Genomic DNA, 8256 nt, shown 5'->3' on the forward strand with positions numbered 1-8256 from the left:
CTCATTTTTTCTTCATGTGCACAAGAGGTGTTTGATGAAATGCTTGTGAGGGATGCCACTTGATTTTATTTGATAAGATTTCTCCTCTTTTTGATCCTAAAAGGTTAGCAACTATTTTTCTCGTATATACATAGTTCGTACAATACCAATTTTAGCAAGGTGATTGCATATGATACATAATTGTACTTATGATGCAGATGAGTCATCCATGGATGTACGGTAACCGATGTGCTCCCGCTTTCAGAGAGGGCGTGAATTCTTTCTTGCTTGTGGTCGAGGCCAACAAGTCGAAGCAAGGTTTTATGTGTTGTCCATGTCTGAAATGTAAGAACGAGAAGGATTACTCTTGCTCAAGAGACATTAAGAGCCACCTGCTTCGGTTTGGATTCATGTCCAGCTATAATGTTTGGACCAAGCATGGAGAAGAAGGGGTTATGATGGAAGACGGCGATGAAGAAGAAGATAACGATGACCAGTACCGATCTATGTTCTCTGAATGCGATGATACCGCAATGGAAGACAATGAAGAAGAAAGAGGTGAAGAACAGGCAGCAGATGATCCTGTTGATGATGATCTTCATCGGGCCATTTCTGATGCAAGAAGAGACTGTGGCACGGATAATGAGAGGTTGCAGTTCGACAAGATGTTAGAGGACCACCACAAATTGTTGTACCCAGGTTGTGAAGATGGGCAGAGAAAGCTGGGTAGCATATTGGAATTGCTGAAATGGAAGGCAGAGGTCGGTGTGACTGACTCGGGATTTGAAAAATTGATGATAATATTAAAGAAGCTGTTTCCAAGAAATAACGAATTGCCCGTCAGTACGTATGAAGCAAAGAAGCTTGTCTGCCCTCTAGGATTAGATATGCAGAAGATACATGCATACATTAATGACTGTATCCTCTACCGCGGTGAGAAGTACGAGAATTTGAATAAATGCCCGATATGCGGTGCATTGCGGTATAAGATCAGAAAAGATGACCCTGGTGATGTTGAGGGCGAGCCACCCAGGAAGAGGGTTCCTGCGAAGGTGATGTGGTATGCTCCCATAATACCACGGTTGAAACGTTTGTTCAGAAACAAAGAGCATGCCAAGTTGTTGCGATGGCACATGGAAGAACGTAAGAAAGACGCGATGTTGAGGCACCCCGCTGATGGTCGGCAGTGGAGAAACATCGGGAGAGAGTTCCCGGATTTTGCAGGTGAGGCAAGGAACTTATGGTTTGGTCTAAGTACAGATGGCATGAATCCTTTTGGGGAGCAGAGCTGCAGTCACAGCACCTGGCCCGTGACTCTATGTATCTACAACCTTCCTCCTTGGTTGTGCATGAAGCGGAAGTTCATTATGATGCCAGTGCTTATCCAAGGCCCAAAGCAACCCGGCAACGACATTGATGTGTACCTAAGGCCATTAGTTGATGAACTTTTGGAGTTGTGGGCCAAACCAGGTGTACGTGTGTGGGATGAGCACACCGAGCAAGAATTTAACCTACGAGCGTTGCTATTCGTAACCATCAATGATTGGCCTGCTCTTAGTAACATTTCAGGACAGACGAACAAAGGATACAATGCATGCACACACTGTTTAGATGAGACTGAAAGTAAATATTTGGGAAAAAGCAGAAAAGTTGTGTACCCGTACAATCGCCGTTTCCTTCCGCGCAAGCATCCCTTAAGGAAAAAGGCAAGCATTTGTGGGCGAGGCGGACAACCGTCCGAAGCCTGTCCCCGTAGTGGTGCTGATATATTTGACATGGTCAAGGATTTAAATATTATCTTTGGAAAGGGTCCAGGCAGTCGACCTGTTCCGAAAGACGCTGACGGACACGCGCCCATGTGGAAGAAGAAATCTATTTTTTGGGAGATAGAATATTGGAAAGTCCTAGAAGTCCGCTCTGCAATCGACGTGATGCACCTGACCAAGAATCTTTGTGTGAATATTCTAGGTTTTCTGGGCGTGTATGAGAAGACAAAAGATACAACAGAAGCACGGGAGGACCAGGAACGTCATAAAGGACGAAACGGGAATCATCCAGCGGTTTGAAGGGCCCGCCACCTACGCTCTTACCAAACAAGAGAAGGAGATCTTTTTTGAAGCCCTATTCAGTATCAAGGTTCCGTGCGGTTTCTCGTCGAATATAAAGGGAATAGTAAATATGAAGGAGAAAAAATTCCAGAACCCGAAGTCCCATGACCGCCACGTGCTTATGACACAATTGCTTCCGGTTGCATTGAGGGGACTTCTACCGTAAAATGTTCGACTAGCCATTGTGAAGATATGTGCATTCCTCAACGCAATTTCTCGAAGGTAATGGATCCAGAAACTTTGTCAGGATTACAGGAAGATGTGGTCGAATGTCTTGTCAGCTTCGAGTTGTTGTTCCCACCATCCTTCTTCAATATTATGACGCACCTCCTCGTTCACCTAGTTGAAGAGATTAGAATTCTCGGTCCTGTATTTCTACACAATATGTTCCCCTTCGAGAGGTTCATGGGAGTATTAAAGAAATATGTTCATAACCGAGCTAGGCCGGAAGGAAGTATCTCAAAGGGCTACGGAACTGAGGAGGTCATTGAGTTTTGTGTTGACTTTCTTCCTGACCTTAAGCCGATTGGTGTTCCTGAATCTCGGTATGAGGGGAGGCTGACTGGAAAAGGCACACTAGGAAGAAAAGCAACGGTGTGCAGGGACAAGATTTCTTTCAATCAAGCACACTATACAGTTCTATACAATTCCAGCTTGGTGGCTCCGTACATCGAGAAACACAAGAATGTTTTACGAGAAATAAACCCGGGCCAGCCCGAGTCCTTGATTACACGTCAACACATGAATACCTTCGGCAGTTGGTTGCAAAGACATCTCATTAGTGACCCAACTGTTGTAGAGCAGCTGTACTTGTTGGCTAGGTTACCATCTTCAAACATATGTACATTCCAAGGGTACGAGATAAATGGGAATACATTTTACACGATCGACCAAGATAAAAAGAGCACCAACCAAAACAGTGGTGTCCGCTTCGATGCAAAAGATGAGAATGGGCAAACCACCACATATTATGGATACATAGAGGAGATATGGGAACTTGACTATGGTCCCACTTTTAAGGTCCCTTTGTTTCGGTGCAAATGGGTGAAGCTCAGCGGTGTACAGGTAGACGATAAGTACGGTATGACAACAGTGGATCCCAACAATCTTGCGTACATGGACGAGCCATTCGTCCTAGCCAACGAGGTGGCTCAAGTTTTCTACGTGAAGGACATGTCTAGCAAATCGAGAAAAAGAAATCAACAAAAGAATACATCAACCGAGGAGCCAAAGCGCCACATAGTTCTTTCGGGGAAAAGAAACATCGTGGGAGTGGATGATAAGACAGACATGTCAGAAGATTATAATAAGTTTAAAGAAATTCCGCCCTTCACGGTGAAAATTGACCCAAGCATCTTGCTAAATGATGAAGATTCTCCATGGCTACGGCGTAGAAGATCACAGCAGTAGATGGCGATGTAATAATGTATTCTTCATATATAGTTCCCAAGACAATCTCTACATTTATGTAATAATGAGAACCCTTTCCCCAACACTGTTAGAGGAGATGGAGCTTTAGTCCCGGTTGCACCCACCAACCGTGACTAAAGGTTACCCACACATCCTCATCCTGCCGACAGCTTTAGTCTCGGTTCCACCCACCAACCGTGACTAAAGGTTACCCACACATCCTCATCCTGCCGACAGCTTTAGTTCCGGTTGCATCCACCAGCCGGGACTAAAGGTTGCCCGCCTATTTTCTTCCCGCGCTTTCCACCGCTTCCCGCCTCCATCTTCCCGCCATTTTTTCACTATATATATGTAGGCTTGGTCTCCATTTACATATCACATCTACACTCATATCTGCAAACCTCATCACCCTCTCCCACGGCTTCCATCGTATCTCTAACACCCCGGGAGGCGGAGGCACTTTGCGCCTCGAACTACCCCTGCCCGCCGGGCTACCGCGTCCCGACCGACTGGTTGCTGAGCGTCGGAGGCGTATCGGTCCCTCCTATCCCTCTAGGTGTGGCACGCGAGATGGCCATCACGAACCACTACTACTTCGAGCTCACGCCAGAGCAGCAGAGGAATCCCCAGTGGCATCCCGACTACAGCCCGACTTGGGACAGCTTCTTCATCAATCGGCGTGAGAGGGCGGTTGCCAGGTACGAGGAGGACGGCCCGCCTCCTTAGAACTTCAACGAGGCCGGCCGTCGGCTGTGGTGGCGCGGCCGGACTCTCCAGAGCGTAATGGCCTACCGTGGCCCCCGCCTGCGCTACCCTCAATCCCAGCCCACGCGTGCTCACCCGTCCAGGTTCGACAACCGCGACCCCGATGCTAGCGACGATGACATCGGCGACTATGATGACTACAGTGGCGACGTTTATAGGGCTAGGCAAGACTATGACTGAATGGCTCCAACATTCGAATCTGGCCATGTATCTTAATTTTCAGTTGAGCTCTGTACTTTAATTCCAGTTCAATCGTAATAAAAAGCAGTGTGGCTTCCACTCAGCAGGATAATGATGATGAACAGGTGATCGAGCCTCCTCGCTACCCCCCGTGGATGATCTCACTGAGAGCCGTCATTGTGAGCTGCATGTTAAATGTTTCAACCTATCCTTCAAGGCGGCGGTCGGCAATCTCTTACCTACAAGAACTTACCATTGCCATCCGGTCCAAGACGGCTATGCTGTTGTGATGGTGGATGAAGTGATGGTAGATTATGAGCAGTTGATCCTTGAGCAACCTGCAGGTGAAGATGGGGAAATCAAAGAACTGGGAGAAGCCCTTAGAACCACCGTTCAATGGCGGAAGGAGAACATTGTGTTTCCAGGTTCGAAGCCAAGCAGACCACCTCCAGCTCGTACTTTGATTCCAGTTCAATCGTAATAAAATTTCGTAACAACCACTTTATTGAACTAAAACAACCGACAACGACTTTATAAACTGAATTTAAACTAAAACAACCGACAACGACTTTATTAAAATTACAATAAAATAGATAAATGACTAGTCTAGTCTCTACTCGTCGTCGGAGGTTGTCTCCGTCCAAATGTCATCCCACCGAGGGTCGTTTTCGGCCCAAGTTGTATTCGGGTTCTCGAGCTCGAACTCGGCGACGGCCCGACGGTGGCGCCTGTTGGACCTGCGTTGTGCCCTGAGGTCAGCGAAGAACGCGTCGGTGTTGTCGACGTCGTTGGGGAAGTGCGCCCTCTACTGGCGCATCAACTGCTCGTCGTGCTCGGCGATGGCGATCCTGCGCTGCACCTGGCGGTGCCGGCGACGGTCCTCGTCGTCGAGGAGGCACGGCGCTGGCGCGAGGAACTCCGCCTCCTCTAGCGATTCAACATCCGGGAAGTTCATGTCGCGCCGTGGCCGCCGAAATCGCCACGCCGCCGCGTCGTAAGCGCGCGCCGCCAGCTCCGGCGTGTTGTACGTGACGAGGGTGAGGCGGAAGCCACCGGCGCGTATCTCGGCGTAGAACCTACCGCTCGGACGCACTCGAATGCCACGGAAACCGGACGACCCTCGATGATGTGGCGGCATCCCGGAGATAAATGAGCGGAGGCGGTGGCGACGTGTGGCTGCGCGCGCACGCGGCGCTCTATATAGCGCACGCGGGCATGGCACGTGTAAGCCATGGCTACACACGTCGCACGCGGGGCATGGCACGTGTAAGCTACGGCTAAACACCTCGCACGCGGGGCATGGCACGTGTAAGCCACGGCTACACACGTCGCACGCCGGCAGCGGCGGGGCGACACGTGGCACGGGGAAGCGACACGTGTGGCAGGCCGGCGGTGCGCAGTAGAAAAGAAACAGAAACGGATGTCATATTCATGTTCGTTGGATTTTGCTGATCAATTTTCATGTATAAAACATTTCTATTTGAGTTATCATTTAAAAGTTATTACAATAATAGTTTTTATCTTTTTAAAATAGTTAAATAGGGTTCTATTTGGGCTGATCCGCGTCCAACGGCTCCAGGCCGTTGGATACAAACGGCCGGAGCCGTTGGATGCAGTGTGCCACGGATCAGCCCCAACCCCCTTTTGTCGCGGGTGGTGGCTCAACCCGCGACAAAAGACCCACCCTTTTATCGCGGGTGGTGGAACGACCCGCGATAAAAGGGGGTGGAGTATATAACCTCCACGTCGCGGGCGGAGCGTCCACCCGCGACACTGGAGGCCAACCCTAATCGATTTGATGCCGCCAGGCTGCCGGATTTCACCGCGCCGCCTCCCTCGAGTTCCTCCTCCGGCGCCGCCTCCCTCGAGCTCCTCCACCGCGCCTCCCTCCCTCTGCCACGCGCGCTCGAGGGCCACCGCGCCGCCTCCTCTCTGCCTCGCTCGGGGGCCGCCGCCGCGCACCCGGCCTCGAGCTCCTCTCCGGCGCCGCCGCAGCCCGCGCCTCTCCGCCGCCTCCCTCGAGCTCGCCTCGGCCGCCTCGTAGCGCGCGCCACCAGAAGCGATGCGCACGGCGCCGGCCATTTTTTTTCTTTTTTTTAGTTATTTTTAGTTAATAGTTATTTATTATATAATTAGTTAGTTTATTTAGCTAGTATAGTTTATGTAATTAGTTAGTTAGTTAGTTTATAATTAATATAGTTTTTTAGTATAGTAAAGTTTATGTAATTAGTTAATGTAGTTTATGTAATTAGTTAGTTTGTATTTAGTTAGTATAGTTTACTAAAAAAAACTAGTTAGTGTAATTAGTTAGTTTGTATTTAGTTAGTAATTAGTTAGTTTGTATTTAATTAGTTAGTTAGTATAGTTAGCGTAATTGAATCGGACGCCGATACCGGCCCTCTCCCTCTCCTCTCCCTCTCGCCGAGGGAAGTTGCGGCGTCGGGGGTGTTCACGAGAGGGAGAACACCCCTCTTCTCTCCCTCTCGCAAACACCCCCGACGCCGCAACTTTTTTCTCCTCTACCTCTGAAACGTCGCAACTTCCCTCTCCTCTCCCTCTCGCCGACACCAGTCGCCGACACCCTCACGCGCCCTCTCCCTCTCGCAAACACCCCTCTTCTCTCCCTCTCACGAACACCCCAGACGCCGCAACTTTTTTCTCCTCTACCTCTGAAACGTCGCAACTTCCCTCTCCTCTCCCTCTCGCCGACACCAGTCGCCGACACCCTCACGCGCCCTCTCCCTCTCGCAAACACCCCTCTTCTCTCCCTCTCGCGAACACCCCCGACGCCGCAACTTCCCTCCCTCTCGCAAACAACCGACACCCTCTCCCTCTCGCAAATACCAGTTGCCGACACCCTCTCCCTCTCGCAACCAACCGACGTCGACACCCTCTTCCTCACGTGAGCATTGTCGGGATCCTCTCCTTGAGCCTACCCCATCCATGGTTAGGGTTAGGGTTTGGGTAGTGTTTGGTTAGGGTTAGTGTTTGATTAAGTTTAGGGTTTGGTTAGGGTTAGAACATGTACTTATCGATTTAATTTTTTGTAGAAACAATGGATCCATTCGAAATCCATCGAGACTTGGAACAGGAAGACCTATTCGAGGACATAATCCGCGATGGTCCAGAAGCCGACCGAGAAGAGCGCGACTCTGGTGATGGAGAAGACCGCGGCTCCGGTGATGGAGAAGCCGACGGCTCCGGTGATGGAGAAGCCGACGGCTCCGGTCATGGAGAAGCCGACGGCTCCGGTGATGGAGAAGCCGACGGCTCCGGTGATGGAGAAGCCGACGGCTCCGGTCATGGCGAGGTATACGATCACTAGGCATTAATGGAATTCTATATGTACATATAGATATAAATTAATTAATTTTTATTCTCTTAGGCCTCCGAAGATAAGTTGGAGAAACGAGGCCCGGCAAAGAGGTTGAGCCCAAAAGACCACTTCACAATTGAAGCTATATCACCGAAAGGCCAACCGGTGGCACCAGTGTATCGAGTGACATTTAAAAATCAGTGCGGAGTTCTGGTTAGGGATCGTCTCCCGATCACTATTAGAGAATGGAACAAGACCAAGAATGTGTCCGAAAATCAGGTTGCCGATAGGTACAAAGACACACTTTTTGACGACCTCATGACACATTTCACTTTGCCAGTTTTGAGATCGGAGTCTGAGATGGCCAAGCAGAGGGCGCTAGTGAAGAAATGGGCTCTTAAGAAGATGGGGGAACTTTTCCGGGCGTATAAGAACCGGTTATGGGCAACTTATAAGGCCGAGAAGAAGCCTTCATTATTCGAAAACTATCTAGCGAAG

The sequence above is a fragment of the Lolium perenne genome, chromosome 4 (assembly GCF_019359855.2).
Source record: "Lolium perenne isolate Kyuss_39 chromosome 4, Kyuss_2.0, whole genome shotgun sequence".
NCBI lineage: Eukaryota > Viridiplantae > Streptophyta > Magnoliopsida > Poales > Poaceae > Lolium > Lolium perenne.